The following is a 19000-nucleotide window of genomic DNA, read 5'->3' on the forward strand; positions in this document are numbered from 1 at the left end:
GTGTACACAAAGGCAGAGAAGAAGGTTTTGATCATTTGTAACTGGATGTGAGGTTTGTTGATGTTCACATAATTATAAATTAATTACTGTATTATGGTATAATAAGAAAGTACCATAAAAGTATTCATATAAATGATTTCTTTGGATAAATCAGAAACTTTGTGAGACATAACAGCTTATTTTTAAACAAAGGTAATTCAGAAAAATAGACCTTACAAAATACTAAACTAGTTACACAAAAGCTTCAAAAATACATAGGGCAGAATATATAATTTTCTTTTACCCTTCACATGAATTTGTGTTCTTACATATATTCTGACAATTAAAGTTGAAATTTAAATATCTAAAAATGTTTCAATATTTACTACCCAAATATAAACATTTTCAACACAGGTTCAAAGACATCCCAAATGAGTATCCTAGTACATACAAACAAACTAAAGAATATGTGGCTGTTTAAGTCATATAAGTCAAGTAATAAGAATCATAACAACACAGAGAAAATAGAATTTTTATACATGTCAATTCGACTTTGCTACAGGAGTTAGCAAATATACAGATGAGGAATGTATTGTGGAGAGAAAAGCAAAGTTATTTTGGAGAAATAATACCATAGTATAATTATTTAATGAATAAAATGTGGTTAAGATCCATTTTTCAGCAAAAATGGGTTTGACATGAATATAATAGTGCTATCTCACTTGAAGTATTTCATGAAAGCAAGTTTATTAATACTTGAAATGCTGTCATTAAGAATAAAGATTGATTATATTGAGATTAGTATGATTTTAAGTTTTCTTTTTAAAATAATAAGAGTTATATTCTGTCATTAAGGGTGAAAAGGCTAATATATTGTGTACATTTTTCCTATACCCATCCCTACTTTTTGTAGCTATTTTTACTTCATCAAAAGTTTTAAAGTTGAATTTTCTATGATGCACACATATGCACATGAGTGCACCCACTAGGATCCATTCACCTACCTGTGAAGGAATATAAAAATATATATCATTTGAATGAAATTGTTAGAATACCATGGTAAGCTAAATGAGCCAGATGTAAGTATATAAGTAATCTATATTTAATTGCATATGTAGAATCTGGCATGCATGTGTCTGTGTGTGTATTCGTGCACGTGTGTGCATGTATTACATAAAAAATAGTAAGGACTATTGAAAAAAAATTATCCTAGTAAGCTTTTTGTCAATTTGGTATAAGCAAGGGTCATCTAGGGAGAAGAGGCTCGATTAAGGTAATAGCTGAATTAGATAGCCAGAGTTTGTGGATGCATTTTTTTTTGCTAAATGATTTATGAATTTTATTTGCTTAACTGAAAGTGGTTGGTGCCATGCCTTGGCAGGTGGTCCTGGGTGGTATAAGAAGCAGCTAAAATGACTCTTGGTGGCATCATTTTCTCAGAATTTTTCTTGTTGTACAGGAATCTTGCTTGCTTCCTATATTATAAACTCCCCCATATCATCCTATAATAAAACATTTTCTAAACTAAAAGAAGGAGAAGAAGAAGGAGGAGGAGGAGGAGGGGGAGGGGAAGGGGAAGGGGAAGAGGAAGGGGAAGAGGAAGAGGAAGAGGAAGAGGAAGAGGAAGCATAAGCAGCAGCCATGGGTAGCCAGCCAGCCTGCCTCCAATGTTTCTGCTTCAGTTCCTGCCTCCAGGTTCCTGCCTCAAGTTCCTGTTCTTATTCCCTCAATGAGACTGTGGTAAAGACATGTGAACTCACACACTCATTTTTCCCATGCTGCTTTTGTTTCTGATATTTTAGTTCCCAGTAGAAGCACACAATCATAAAGAAGGGTGAATAGAAAAGAACAAGGGAGAGTCATGAGGTACAGATACGAGTAAAGTATAAATATACAGCAAGCATAAAAATACCATAAATCATTATCTATGTATGTACCATGTATATACAAATCATATATTGTACACCTGTTAAAATATAATAAAGTGTTTCAAAATTAGCACTTCCCCCTAAACAAAATTCCAATACTGTTTGTCTGAATCATCATTTTAGCAATCCTCTTTTCTTTAGCCATTAGAATTTATTTACTTATTTATTATTTTGAAGTAGAGACCTACAATGTTACCCAGTTTCTTAGTGTGCTTAGAAATCACCTAACTTTCATTTCCTAACTTCATAAATTACAGGTGCTTGGCACCGCAAATTTTAAAAAATCATCACTTGGTTGACTGAAGACTAATATTTAGATTGTGTTATTTAATAGAGTTCCTAACTGGCCCCTGTACTATGGAGTAGGATTTTACATTTTTCTAGTTATTCATGCATGGTCCCTTTGTTTGAAAAAGAGAACTGGATATTTAATATTATACTCAGACCAGTAAAACATGTATTCAAAATCTCTGATCTAGAAAATTTACATAATAAATTACACATGGTATTAAATACAAAAATAACTGAGTTGAAGAAGTTAAGTGTATTTTTAAAATGTACCAAATAAAAAGTGTCTAAGCATAGAAGAAAGAAGTGTCATGGTAAGACTGTGAAGTCAGATTCAGTGCACTCCCTAGTGAGGTGGCAGATGGAAGAAGGGCAGGGCCATATTCCTAAGCTATGCCTAAAGGCTGTGCAAGCAGAATTGTATTCCTAGGGTTATTCCTAGGTGGTATAGGATCAGCCATTTCCCACATCAACACAATTTCCCTTCTGATATTTGCTGTTAATTTTTAGCTGTCTTCAGACCCCGAAGATTCACTGACCTTTCCCTATGAAATCCCCACTCACATCTGAGATAACTGTCTAACAGTTAAATAGCTTTTGTGAAGAAGGGGTTCCATATGTGTGTGTGCATGTGTGTGTGTGTAGACATATGACAAAAAAAAATATGACAAAATTATATGACACTTTAAAAAATGTCTTCCAATTGTTTTTAGGCTTTAATAAAGACTTGGCTACGAATACAATTCCCAAATAGCAGCTTACCTTCATCACTTGTGGTATGATTCTGTAAATTTTCATCAATAAATGATGCTTGTAGAAGCATCAGCAAAGCTTTGCATTTAGCATGAATAAATTATTCGCTATTTCTTCTTTGCACCTGAAGTTTAGGTTATCTTTTGAAATCAAGACAGTAGCTGAGGGATATTGTGTTTATAAATTGCCCTTCATTGCTTTTTCCTATGTAATTGTGTTTTTTTTTTTTTTTTTTTTTTTTTTTTTACCTATAATGTCAGTCCCTCCACCACTGCTTATTTTAATGTCTTCTCAGGCTCATTATTAACCCCATAACTTCAGAACGGTAATTATGTCTTACTTATATTATGGCCCTTATTAAAATTAAAAGATAAAAAAAGACAAGGCTCGGCCCATTTGCCACCTGGACCAGCAGTTATGGCCTAGTGTGAAGGAGATCTGAGCAGCCAGGGAGCAGAGAGAATTCTGCCAAGTTTTCACGAAAAGCACGCCCCTGCCCTGCCTGATCTAGTGACCAGGAACCCAGCATTAGGACCTCTGTTCCCACCCAGGGGCTTTGGGGCACAGAACAGGGCTCAGCATACATTGGCAACTTGACAGCACAGCTAAAAGCTCTAGAACAAAAGGAAGTAGATACACCCATGAGGAGTAGAGGGCAAGAAATCATCAAACATAGGGCAGAAATAGACCAAATAGAAACAAAAAGTACCATGGAAAGAATCAACAAAACCAAGAATTGGTTCTTTGGGAAAATCAACAAGATTGATAAACCCCTAGCCAGACTAACTAGAGGGCAAAGAGAGAGTATACAAATTAACAAAATCAGAAAGGAAAGTGGAGACAAAACAACTGAAACTGAGGAAATTCAAAAAATCATCAGATCCTACTACAAAAGCCTATACTCCACAAAGTTAGAAAATCTCAAGGAAATAGATGAATTCCTAGAAAGATACAAGATCCTAAAGTTCAACCAGGAACAGGTAAACCATCTAAATAATCCCATAACACATAAAGAAATAGAAGAAGCCATCAAAAGACTCCCAACTAAAAAAAGCCCAGGTCCAGATGGGTTCAGTCTAGAATTTTTTCAGACATTTATTGTGGACATAGCACCAATACTCTCCAAACTATTCCACAAGATAGAATCAGATGGAATACTACCTTACTCATTTTTTGAGGCAAAAATAACCCTCGTACCTAAACCACACAAAGACCCTACAAGGAAAGAGAACTTCAGACCAATCTCACTATGAACATTGATGCAAAAATACTCGACAAAATCCTTGCAAACTGAATCCAAGAACACATTAAAATGATCATTAAACATGACCAAGTAGGCTTCATCCTTGGGGTGGAGGCATGGTTTAATATAAGGAAATTCATCAATGTAATCCACCATATAAACAAACACAAAGAACAAAATCACATGGTCATCTCACTAGATGCTGAGAAAGCATTTGAACAAATTCAACAACCCTTCATGTTAAAAGTCTTGGAAAGAACAGGAATCCAAGGTCCATAAATAAACATAATAAAAGCAATATACAGAAAACCAACAGCCAACATCAAACATAACAGTGGTAAAGTTGAAGCAATCCCTCTAAAATCACGTACTCGACAAGGCTGCCCACTCTCCCTCTACCTATTCAACATAGTACTGGAAGCCCTGGCCAGAGAAATTAGACAGCAAAAGGAGATCAAGGGGATACAAATTGGAAAGGAAGAGATAAAAACATCATTCTTTGCAGATGACATGATAGTGTACTTAAGTGACCCCACAAATTCCACCAGAGAACTCCTACAGCTGATAAACAAGTTCAGCAACATGGCTAGATATAAAATTAACTCAAACAAATCAGTAGCCTTCCTATATTCAAAGGACAAACGTGTGGAGAAAGAAATAAGGGAAAAGATACCCTTCACAATAGTCACAAAAACTATGAAATACCTTGGTGTGACTCTAACTAAGCAAGTGAAGGTTCTGTATGACAAGATCTTCAAACCTCTAAAGAAGGAAATCGAGGAAGATCTCAGAAAAGGAAAGATCTTCCATGCTCATGGATTGGAAGGATCAACACCTTAAAAATGTCCATCCTACCAATGCAATCTACAGATTCAATGCAATCCCCATCAAAATTCTAACCCAGTTCTTTATTGAGTTGGAAAGATCAATGTGCAATTTCATCTGGAATATCAAACGACCTAATAGCAAAATCCATCCTCAACAACAAGAAAACATCTGCGGGAATCATTATCCCTGACCTCAAGCTATATTACAAGGCAATTGTGCTGAAAATTGCATGGTACTGGTGCAGATAGGCATGTGGATCAATGGAATAGAATAGAAGATCCAGAAATTAGATAGATAGATAGATAGATAGATAGATAGATAGATAGATAGATAGATACATACATACATACATACATACATACATACATACATACATACATACATAGATTAGATACATAGATACATAGATTCATAGATAGATATAGATATATAGATAGATATAGATATATATCTCTCTCACACACACAGTGAGAGAGAGAGAGAGAGAGAGAGAGAGAGAGAGAGAGAGAGAGAGAGAGAGAGAGAGAGAGAATAAAACCCCACAAATACATGGTATGCACTCACTGATAAATAGCTATAAGCCCCAAAGCTCAGATTATCCAATATACAGTATACAGACCACATGAAACTCAAGAAGAAGGAAGACCAAAGAGGGGATGCTTCAGTCGTTCTTAAATAGAGTAACACAGTATTCACAGGAGAGAATATAGAGGCAAAGTTTGTAGCAGAGACTGAACCAAGTTCATACAGACACTGCCCCACCTGAAGATCCACCCCACATACAGCTACCAAACCCATACAATATTGCTGATGCTTATAAATACATGCTGACAGAAGCCTGTTATAATTGCTCCCTGAGAGGCTCTTCCAGATCATGACAAATGCAGAGGCAGATGCTCACAGCCAACCATTGAACTGAGAACAGGCTCTCCAGTGGAGGAGTTAGTGAAAGGTTTGAAGAAGCTGAAGTGGCTTGCAACCCCATAAGAACAATACCAACCAAACAGAGCACCAGGGAGTAAACCACTGTCCATGGAGTAAAAATGGGCAGATCCATGACTCCAGCTTTGTACGTAGCAGAGGATAGCCTTGATGGACATCAATGGGAAGAGATGTTCTTTTCCTGCCAAGGCTCTATGCCCCAGTGTAAGAGAATGTCAGTTCATGGAAAAAGGAGGGGTTGGGAGGGTAGGGGGTGACTTCATAGAAGCAGGGAAAGGGTGTATGAGATAGGGAATTTAAAAGGGGAAGTCAGGATAGTGGATTACATTGAAATGTCAATAAAATATATTCAATAAAGTAAAATGAAAGAAAAATAACTTTTACCATAACATATAGTGTGCTACAAAATAGTCAGAGTTCTGCAAAACAGTCCTTCACAGGATCACAGCAGGAACAAGTCTATCCATTCATGAAGTTTTCAACATTTGCTAAGTTTTTTTCAAACATACCTGAAGAACAAATAAATACAAAGTATATATTATATTCTATTTATATATTATATTTATCTAATTATATTTAATATATATTCTATATACTCTTACAAAACTGGTTTATTTGCTTATGAATATTAGCAGCTTTATTCTGTTACAATGATGGATATAATTAAAAAATATTCTTTGTTTAATATACTCATTGGATTTGATATACTACACATTCCAAAGATAGAGTCATAAATAATGACAGATATTCAGACAAAAGTGTAAGCAAAATAACTTCTTCCACATTTATGGGAAAGATTTTCAGAACAGAAGCAGCTCCATTATTCTCAAGCAGGAGTTACCATGGAAACTTTCTTAGTACTTACATGTCATAGACCATTACCTTAGCAATCAAGGATTGATTACGCATCTGGAAAGAAAGACAGGGAAGATAACAATAGTTCCTAACCTGGTTCCTGCCTGGATCTTGTTAGCACTGCCATTCTTATGCTAAGTAAAGACAGTATTCTGTTCCCTCTTGATGTTAGCTGTACTATTAATAATATAAAGTTTCTCAAAGTGAACATGATGTAAGTAAAAATTTAAATACAAATAGTAAAACTTCGTTTTTCCAAAAGTAGTAGCCATGTCATCTGTGGAAGACAAGACCAAAAACTACCAAAGGAAGACAAAAATTGCAGTCAATGGGGTACTCATATCATAAAACAGAAGGCAGAACTATTCAGTCCAGGAAGTTGTGGAATGAAAGAATAGGAAAAGAATGGTCAGGAAGATACACTCAACTATGAATAGATATTCTTTACTCCATATTGTTTTCATGGGAAAGGGTAAACATGTGTCAATTTTTTCAATAATTTATTTATTGTTATCAACTTTACATTTTAATCATAGCTTCTCTCTCTCCTCTCCTCCCAGTGCATACAAATCTCTCCTGCTATTGCCTCATCCCTTAAGTCCATCATCTTTTAACAGCACCAAAAGTTGTGATTAAAACATTAACTGTATGAGCCATTCAGATGAAAACATTACAGAAAATTTATGATGAACTTCTTCTAACTTCCCACTGCTCATAGCCATCTCATGGTACAGCACACATTTGTCTATCAAGAGTCACCCTTGTTAATATATGTAACATTATTAATTAATAAGAATCAAAGTTTAGAGTTTCTTGTTGAGACTCTTGACTCATAGCTGTAATTCTCTAAATATATATATTTATATAAATATATATATATATATAAATAAACAAATGCTGTTCAAAACTCAACAAGGCAAATTACAAGTTCCTACATAACTCTATGCAAGAATTTTTGTTTAATCAGTATCTGCATGTGACCTCCAAATGATTGGACACTCCTGATTCTATAATCTCAACTGCAGAAGCTTACATAGTTTCTCTCTTAGATGGTACGACACTACTGCCTCTAGTATCTCAATTGTGGAAGCCTTCATGGTTTTTCTCTTAGATTAAACTCCATTGAGCATCCTGGTTTTTAAAACTTCCACAAAATTCCCATTAAGCTTGACTTATACCATTTCAGATTTTCTTTGGAGTGTTTCTCTAAATGTTTCTAAACTACTAATACTAGCAACCATTTTCAATAGCTCTATATTACATTATCATCCTATATTTCATTGACCAAAGACTGGTTGCCAATATTGAATTTAGGGCAAATTTTCATCATTTAATTAAAATATCCAAGAGCTATCAACCTGAGAGAGAATGGGTTTTTATACCAGATCAACAGGTTCCTTAAATATGTGGCAAATAGCATATCACTTAAGAAAGAAGATGAAGTAGATATTCTCACCTCACATCAGTGGAGAGGAATGCTCTGGACATGAGATATTCTCTACAGAGTCACTTCTTCTTAAGACCTACTTGCCCCAGGTAGGTTTTTCTTCTTATCATACATTTAACTAGGAGAGGCTAGATGAGTCAATATTTTTATCCACTTATGAGATTAATATTTTCTAGGTCACAGCTCCAGTATAAAGCACAAACAGTTGTGAACCAAGTTTTTAAATGTACACCAAGTTTTTAATCCTATACATTTTGGGATTTTTTTTTCTTTTTGTGAAACAGCATATCTCCTTATATTTCAGGTTCTTTTCATTTGAGCAAACTTGAATATATTTAGATACAGATGTTTAAGTGTTAGTCTTTTTGAATCTTATTTAAGATTGTGATGTATATTTCTGTCATTAAGTTTATTCTTCTTTTCTTCTATGTCTCATATACTCTTATCTTAAACCCTGTTTATTTTTTTCTTTTAAATTAGATATATTTTATTTACATTTTAAATGTTATCTCCTTTCCAGATTTTTCTCTCCATAACTCCCCATCTCATCCCCCTCACCCTGCTTCTATGAGGGTTCTCCTCTACCCACCTACTCACCCAAGCACCTCCTCCAGCCTTCTTGCCCTGACATTCCCCTACATTGGAGCATTGAGTCTTGGAATGACTTGAAAGGACAACTCAACAATTGATGCCAAACAAGACCATCCTGTTCTATAGAAGTACAATATTTGCTTCTTAAAACTCGTGTTTGTTTCTACTAAATGTATTCAATATTTCACTTATTTTCTTAAACACGTGAAATATAAATATGATGAATATATTAATAACCTTGACTAACATTCTGTTTTCTGTGTAGTGTATTCCTGGATCCATCTTAGTGAATATAGGTCATAAATTTCCCATCTCTGTATACTTTCACTACTTTATTCTATATTAAGCATTTCTCCTCTTATTTTATTGGATAATTGAGTTTTTAATAAACATATTATAGACATTTTCTTTCCTTCTGCAATATAATCAAGACATTTATTTTTACTCTTCTACTTTGGGCTTTGAATGTGTTAAAAATTAACAATGTTTCATCTATTCTAGGGTAGTAGCTATTTTCCCTTCCCGCTTTATGTAAAATGGTTTTTATATGCCAATTAATATCCAGTGTCTGTAATTTTCGTTTTTTAAATGAAAAACTTTATTTTAAAAAACAAAGATAAATGTACAGATTTTAAGCATTTTTGCATAAAAGTATGCGAATACATTTTTGTAAGTACTTGGTTTTTTAAAAGGCTGGATAGTGTGCATTAAGATATTACATGCACAAAATACATGTCAAAGAGCTGATAAACAAGTTCAGCAAGGTAGCTGGATATAGTATTAACTCAACCAAATCAGTAGCCTTCCTCTACTTAAAGGACAAACATGTGGAGAAAGAAATTAGAAAAAAGATACCCTTCACAATATTCAGAAACAATATGAAATGCCTTGGTGTGAATCTAATAAGCAAGGGAAGGACCTGTATGACAAGAACTTCAAACCTCTAAAGAAGGAAATCAAGGAAGATCTCAGAAAATGGAAATATCTCCCATGCTCATAAATTGGAAGGATCAACATTGTAAAAATGGCCATCTTACCAAAATCAATCTACAGATTCAATGCGATCCCTATCAAAATTCCAACCCAATTCTTCATAAAGTTGGAAAGAGCAATGTGCAATTACATCTGGAATAACAAAAGACCTAGAATAGCGAAAACAACAAAAAAACATCTGCATGATACATTACATTATCCCTGACCTCAAGCTATATTGCAAGACAATTGTCCTAAAATCTGCAAGGTACTGGTAAAGAGATAGGTATGTAAATCAATGGAATAGAATAGAAGATCCAGAAATGATCCCTCACATATATGGTCACTTAATTTTTTTTAACAACTTTATTTTACAAAACAAAGATAAATGTACAGATTTTAAACATTTTTGCATAAATTTATACAATACATTTTTGTGCGTACTTTTTTTTTCTAAAGGTTTGATAGTGTGATAAAGATCCCACCAGTAACAATGAGCATAAAGTACATGTAAAACAAGATGCAACCTGGAAATAGCCAAAGTTTTCTCGGTGTGTAAAGTTTTTTTTTTTTTTTTTTTTTTTTTTTTACAACGTGCAGACAGTACACGTAATACAGGGTACAACCCGGAATTTGTCAATGTGTTCTTAGTGGGTAAGGATTGAGCATGACTATTTTTTTCTTTTGTTTTGTTTTGTTTTCTTTATTTCTTGGACTTCATGGTCACTTAATTCTTGACAAAAAAGCTGTAAACATTCAATGGAAAAAGGACAGCCTCTTTAACAAATGTTGTTGGTCCAACTGGCACTCAGTATGCAGAAGAATCAAAATAGACCCTTTCTTATCTCCTTGTATAAAGCTCAAGTGCATGTGGATCAAAGATATCCACATTAAACCAGGTACACTGAAATTATTAGAAGAGAAATAGGGAAAACCTTAGAACACATAGGCACAGGAGAATATTTCCTGAACAGAACACCAATGGCTTGTGCTCTAATGTCAAATATTCACAAATGAGACTAAATAGGACTTAATGAGATTGCAAAGTTTCTGTAAGGCTGAGGACACTGTCAAGAAAACAAAACAGTAGCTAACAGAGTGGGAAAAGATCTTTACCAACCCCACATTACATAGAGGCCTAATATCCAATGTATACAAAGAACTCAAAAATACTAGACACCAGAGAATCAAACAACTCTATCAAAAAATGGGGTACAGAGTTAAACAAAAAGTTCTCAATTGCAGAATATTGAATGGCTGAGAAACATCTAAGGAAGTGCTCAATATCCTTAGCCATCAGGGAAATGCAAATTAAAACAACCCTGAGATTACACCTCACACCAGTTAAGATATCAAAATTGTTAAGATAAAAATTTCAGTTGACAGCAGATCCTGGTGAGGATGGGGAGAAAGAGGAACAGTTCTTTACTATTGGTGGTGTTGTAAACTGGTACAGTCACTCTGGAAATCAGTCTGGTGATTCCTCAGAGAATTGAACACCTGAAGACCCAATTATTCCATTTCTGGGTATATACCCCAGAAAAGCTCCAACATACAACAAAGACACATGCATCACAATGTTCATAGCAGCCCTATTTAAAATAGCCAGAAGCTGTAAAGAACCCAGATGTCCTTCAGTAGATGAATGGATACAAAAATTGTGGTATATTTACACAATGGAGAACTACTCAGCTATCACAAACAATGACTTTATGAAATTCTTAAGAAAATGGATGCATCTAGAGAATATCATTCTGAGTGAGAACTCAGTCAGAAAAGAACAGACATTATATGCAATCACTGATAATTGGTTAGTAACTCCGAAAAACTCTGAACACCCCAGAAACAAATCACAGACTATATGAAGTTCAAGAAAAAAAAAGAAAAGAAAAGAAAAGAAGATGAAAAACCATTATGCAAACCAAGAAAACTTTGACCAATTCTAGGTTACATCTTGTTTTACATGTAATTTTCTTTTAAGTCAATAACAGATATTTTTTTTAGTCCCCACAGTTCAAAATTTTTTCTTCTTTTTGCTTTTGGGGTAATATATTTTACTAATATGTGATTGATATTATCTTATGTGTTATTATACAATATTCACATTCATCTGAGATCTCCAGAGTTCTCTTGGTTCGTAGCTCTCTTTTACCAACAGAGTGCTTTCTCAGCCCTATGGTTACTGGTTGCTTGACTCCTTAACTATCTGTAACTCTCAGAGCCCAGTCAGACCTATTTAATTTTCTGTAGCTAATCCTTTACTTTGAAGATATCTCTAGGAAGAATGGGCAACTTCAGAATTTATTTGATTCTCTTCTCTTAAGAGGTTTTATTGTATAATGCTTTGAACATTATATCTTCTTATTTTGTTAATTCCTTGAAATTTTAGGAAAGAAGGTAAACTGAATCCTACCTCTTTCTAAATTTGCTAATAATTTCTCAAAATAAATGTACTAATAAACTCATTTGTATGAAATTATGGAAGCATTTTATTAGTTTTATAATTATTAAATAATTTTTTACAACTTTATTTGAAAAATCAAAGATAAATGTACAGATTTTAAGCATTTTTGCATAAAAGTATATAATACATTTTTGTCAGTACTTGTTTTTTTTTTAAAGTTTGATAGTGTGATTAAGATCTTACTAGTTACAATGAGCATAAAGTACATGTAAAACAAGATGTAACCTGGAAATAGTCAAAGTTTTCTTGGTGTGTAAAGATTTTTTTTTTTTTTTTTTTTTTTTACAATGAGCAAACAGTACATGTAATACAGGGTGTAACCCGGAATTTGTCAATGTGTTCTTGGTGGGTAAGGATTGAACAAACCTTTTTTGTTGTTGTTGTTTGGTTTTGTTTTCTTTTTTTCTTGGACTTCAAATAGTCTGTGAGTTATTTCTGGGGCAGTGCAAGCCTCTGGGGTTAGCATCCCACTATCAGTGACGGCATATTATGTCTGTTCTTTTGTGACTGGGTTATCTTACTCAGGATATTCTCTAGATGCAGCCATTTTCTTAAGATTTTGGTTAAGTCATTATTTCTGGTAGCTGAGTAGTATTCCATTGTGTAAATGTACCACAATTTTTGTATTTATTTTTCTACTGAAGGACATCTGGGTTCTTTCCAGCTTCAGGCTATTATAAATAGAGCTGCTATGAACATTGTGGTGCATGTATCTTTGTTGTGTATTAAAGTGTCTCTGGGGTATATGCCCAGAAGTGGAATAGCTGGGTCTTCAGGTAGTGCTATGTCCAATTTTCTGAGGTGTCGCCAGACTGATTTCCAGAGTGGTTGTATCAGTTTACAACCCCACCAACAGTGGAGAAGTTTTCCTCTTTCTATGCAACCTGGCAGGATCTGTTGTCATCTGTGTTTTAGATCTTGGCCAATTTGACTGCTGTGAGGTGGAATCTCAGGGTTGTTTGATTTGCATTTCCCTGATGACTAAGGATGTTGAACACTTTCTCAGCTGTTTCTCAGCCATTTGATATTCCTCAATTGAGAACGTTTTGTTTTCTTGACAATATCCTTAGCCTTACAGAAACTTTACAATTTCATTAAGTCCCATTTGTTAATCTTTGACCTTAGAGCTTGAACCATTGGTGTTTTGTTCAGAAAATTTTCTCCCGTGCCTACATGTTCTTAGGTTTTTCCTACTTTCTCCTCTAATAGTTTCAGTATATCTGGTTAAATGTGGAGATCTTTAATCCACTTACACTTGAGCTTTGTACAGGGAGATAAGAAAGGGTCTATTTTCATTCTTCTGCATGCTGAGTGCCAGTTGGACCAGCCAAACACTCCAGAAAAAGAAGACACAGACTTAAAATCATACCTCAAGGTGCTAATATAGATCCTTAAACAAGAATTGGAGGAAAAGCAAAAAAAAAAAAAAGCTTTTAAAGAGGAAACAAGAAAAACACTCAAAGAACTCAAAGAACTAGAGGAAAACAGAACCAAAGAGATGAAGGAATGGAAGAGGGAATTTAAAACTGAAATTGACACAATAAATAAAACACTACAAGAGATAACCTTAGAGGTAGAAAACCTAAAAAAGAAATCAGGAGTCACAGAAGCAAGCATTTCCATTAGACTACAATAGATGGAAGAGAGAATCTCGGGGGCAGAAGACAACATTGTAAACATAGACAAAACAGCCAGAGAAGATGCAAAAAACATAAAGCTCCTAACCCAAAATGTCCAGGAAATCCAGGACACAATGAGAAGACAAAACCTAAGGATAATAGGAATAGAAGTGGGAGAGGAGTATCAACTAAGAGGCACAGTAAATTTCTTCAACAAATTTGTAGAAGAAAACTTCCCTACCCTTAATAATGAGATGACCACGAGTATAAAATAAGCAGTCAGAACTCCAAATAGGTTGGACCAGAAAAGAAATACCTCCCAACACATAATAGTCAAAACACCAAGTGCCCAAAGCAAAGAAAGAATACTAAAAGCAGTAAGGGAAAAAGGTCAGGTAACATATAAAGGCAGACTAATCAGAATCACACCCGATTTCTCAACAGAGACTATGAAAGCTAGAAGAGCCTGGACAGAAAACATGCAGACCCTAAGAGAGCACAAGTGCCAGCCCAAGCTGCTATACCCAGCAAAACTACCAATCACCATAGATGGAGAGATGAAGATATTTCAAGACAAATCTAAATTTACACAATATTTGATGACAAACCCAGCACTACAACGAATTATAGGTGGAAAACCCAATATAATGAGGGGAAATACATCTTAAATAAAACAAGAAAACTCCTAAGTAAGAAAACCAAAAGAAGAAAAAGACACAGACACAACTCAACCTACAAAAGCAATAATAGCAAAAAACAGAAACAACTATTCCTTGATATCTATTAACATAAATGGACTCAACTCTCCAATAAAGAGACATAGGCTATCAGACTGGATACATAAACAAAATCTAGCATTTTGCTGCATACAGGAAACTCATCTCAGAAACAAAGACAGACACTATCTCAGAGTAAAACGTTGGGAAAAAAAAACTTCCAAGCACACAGCCCCAAGAAGCAAGCTGAAGTGTCTATTCTAATATTGAATAAAGTAAATATCCAATTAAAAGTCATCAAAAAAAGATAAGGAAGGACACTTTTTACTCATTACCGGGGAAATCTTTCAGGAGGAACTCTCAATCCTTAACATATATGCTCTAAATAAAAATGCATCCACATTCACAAAAGAAACCCTACTGAAGCTCAAAAAATGCATTTCACCCCACACAATAATAGTGGGAGACTTTAACACCCCACTCTCACCAATGGACAGATCATGGAAACAGAAACTGAAAAAGGAAACTGTAAAACTAGCATAGACTTTGAACCAACTAAAATTAATAAATTTCTACAGAATATATCATCTTAAAGTAAAAGAATACACCTTCTTCTCATCACCCCATGGCACCTTCTCGAAAATTGACCACATAATTGGACACAGAACGAGCCTCCATCGATATAAGAAGATTGACATATTAAATAGTTTTGATATTGCTAACAATTCCAGAATTCATGATATGTGTGTGCATTTATACATTATGAAATATAGGCCTTTTGCTGATTTTTGTTTGTCCTTTAATTTTAATTCATTGAAAAACGTATTTTTGTCTCACTCCACTTTAATAAACTCACATGTAAAATATCATTCTCTTGCGTCACAAATGTATACTTTTCCCCCACGACTTTCTTCTTATAAACTTGTATTTTCTAATCTTTGGTAGCAGTGATTTGGGTTATGATTTTTTTTTTTTTGCTCAATTTAGATCCATTTTTTTCCTCTTTTAAAAACACATGCAAGAGGGTTGGGGTGATAGTTTAGGCTTTGAGAGCACAGGGTATTCTTCCAGAACAACCAGGTTTAATTCCTGGCACCTATACCTTGGCACAAAACTGTCTGATACTCTAGATTCAGAGGCATCTGATGCTCTCTTTGATCTTTTCAGGTCTCAGTCACATAAAATAAAATAATAAAAAATTTAAAAAGTTTTGTAAGTTCTGAGGTTCTGTTTCTCTTTTGTAAAGCTATTTTTGAAGCACTGTTATCCCTTAACAATTGTATATGTATTGCCTGGTTACTTAATAGTAATCAGTAGTATTTACTTCTCTTATTACTAATGAACCTTAAAGGAAACTCAAGTGCAAGTGGATCAAAGATGTTCAAATTAAACCAGGTACACTGAAACTACTAGTAGAGAAAGTAGGGAAAACCTTAGAACATATAGGCACAGGGGATAATTTCCTGAACAGAACACCAATGGCTTGTGCTCTAAGAACAAGAATCGAGAAATGAGACTTAATGAGATTGCAAAGTTTATGTAAGGCTAAGGACAATTTCAAAAAATCAGAATAGCAGCCAACAGATTGAGAAAATATCTTTATGAACCCCACATCTGATAGAGGTCTAATATCCAATATGTACAAAGAACTCAAGACGTTAGATGCCAAAGAATCAAACAGTCCTATGAAAAATGGTATACAGACCTAAACAAAAGATTCTCAATTGAGGAATATAGAATGGCTGAGAAGCATCTAAGGAAGTATTCCACATCACTAGTCATCAGGGAAATGCAAATCAAAACAACCCTAAGATTCATTCTCATATCAGTCAGAAGGGCTAAGATAAAATACTCAGATGACAGTAGATACTGGAGAGATGTGGAGAAAGAGGAACACTCCTTCAATGTTGGTGGGGTCATAATGTGACAAACCACGCTGGAAATCAGTCTAGTGGTTCCTTGGAAAATTTGACATAGTTTTACCTGAAGACCCGGGTTTCATTCCAGGCCATATACCCCAGAGATGCTTCAACATACAACAAGGACACATACACCACGATGTTCATAGCAGCCCTATTTATAATAGCCAGAAGTTCGAAAGAACCCAGATGTCCTTCATTAGATGAATGGATAGAAAAGTTTTGATATATTTACACAATGGAGTAAATTGTGTACTACTCAGCTATTAGAAACAATTAGTTTATGAAATTCCTAGGAAAATGGATGCATCTAGAATATCATCCTGAGTGAGGTAACCCCATCACAAAAGAACAGACATAATATGCAGTCACTGATAATTGGATCCTAGCCACAGAAAGCTCTGAATAACCTAGAAACAACTCTCAGGTCATATGAAGCTCAAAAAAAAAAAAAAAAAAAAAAAAAAAAAAAAAAAAAAAAAGCCAAAAACTGAAGGCCTCACTTAGTTCTTTTTAGGAAAAAATATCAGTGTATTGCAACCTCTCAAAGTACGGTACACCTAGACCTTAAATCATTAATAATTCAAGAGCTAAGAATAGAGCTTGTGGCAATTTTTGGTATTTAAAAATCATTAATTATTATGTTTAATATATACACACCAAGAAAACTTAGACTGTTTCTATGATACTTTCTATTCTTCATGTACTTTATTCTTATGATAACTAGTCAGATTTCAGTGCATACTATCAAGCCTTTAATAGCATTATGTACTGACAACAATATATCCATATAGTTTTATGTCAAAATGTTTTTAAAAAATCTATAAATCTTTCTCTCTTTTTAAAATAAAGTTATAAGAAAAAAATAAAATAAAAATGGGGTACAAAGCTAAATAAATTATTCTCAACTGAGGAATACCAAATGGCTGAGAAGCAGCTAAAGAAATGTTGAACATACTTAGTCATCAGGAAAATGCAAAGGTACAGCAGTTAGAGGAGGCCCTATGGAACAGTTTCTTTTCTTATCATCTAGTCACAGGTAAAGTATAAAAAGGTAACTATAAATATGCTTTCCACAAAACAGATTACTACTTTATTTTCTAGAGTCAATTTTTTGTTACTTTTCTTGTTTAAGACTTTTTCCCCTTAGGTATTAATTAATTTTAAATTTTAAGAGGAATAAGCTCAAAATAAGCTTGTGGGCCACGAATGGCTAAAAATATTGCTCAATGTTACCGTGAAATCCAAGAAGTAACATTATAAACATCATTCCTTCTGATGCCTGTTGAAGAATCCCTAGGTATCAGTGAATGGGAGCTAAGGTAAACTACAAACATTGGAAGTAATAATTGATAATTTCAAAATCAATTAAATATTGGAAATATAATGCTACAGAAAATAATTTGTACAAGTTTTTTTTCCTGTGAATCTTGGTAAAACAATTAAAAGAAAAATAAAAACAAAAGAAAACAACTACGGACAGAAAAGTCCATTAAGACACTTTAACAGTGAGATGAATTTTAATGGTAATGTTGGAACTAATAGCAAATATGAAGCAAAAATTTTATCTGGGAATAGGATGGAAAATAACAATTGTCTAAGTGCTTTTTCTTTCTTTGAGTGGAAAATTATTATCCTTATATTTTAAGCTTCATACTAAAGTAAACAAGTTCTGAGATGGGCTTCAAGAGCACATTTCCTTCCATTTGTACCAGAATAAAATAAAAATTTTTCATTTAATTTTCTTTATATGCATGTGTAATACACTAATGTCCTTTGCTCCTCCCCTGGCTCTTGCTCTGCACATCTTGTATGGATTAAATGATATTGAAACTCTGTTTTTAACCCTGACTTGCAGAATAGACATTTGATAGCCCATTCTATATTTATGAAACAGAAGAATACCCGACTTCCTTCCCCCCCTATAAATTTCACATTATCGTTCATTTAACTTAACCATTACATCCTTTCTCAGAGGTTCAGAGTGCTGATATAACCTTCCTTTCTAGAATAAAAAGAAAGGGACATGAAAACGAGAGACAAACATTAGTAGGCTTGATAAAGTTCATACAAATGAAGTAAAACATACTGGGATTTAAAATATTGTCTTAGCAAGTCAGTGGTTATTTTACATAAATGGTGAGATCACTGCAGTGAGTAATGCTTGTGGAACTTTTTTTTGTAGAAATAAATTTAATAGAAACGCAACTCACTACCATGAAAGGAATAGACAAAGTAATAAAGTAGTAAATTTTTCTCACAAATTTCATTGAATACTAATACTCTGCTGTTAACAAATTTGGGGTATGCTTTTAGTTAAGACCTAATCTAGTTACGAAGTCACAAATGCTCATGGCTTAGCTTGGAGCAGTGATGTGGGGAAACCGAGGCACCCCATGTGTTCTTGATAGTTTTTATAGAACCTAGGAAAGCTGTTTTTTGCCAGTTTGGTTTCA

The sequence above is a fragment of the Micromys minutus genome (assembly GCF_963924665.1).
Source record: "Micromys minutus genome assembly, chromosome: 8".
Taxonomy (NCBI): domain Eukaryota; kingdom Metazoa; phylum Chordata; class Mammalia; order Rodentia; family Muridae; genus Micromys; species Micromys minutus.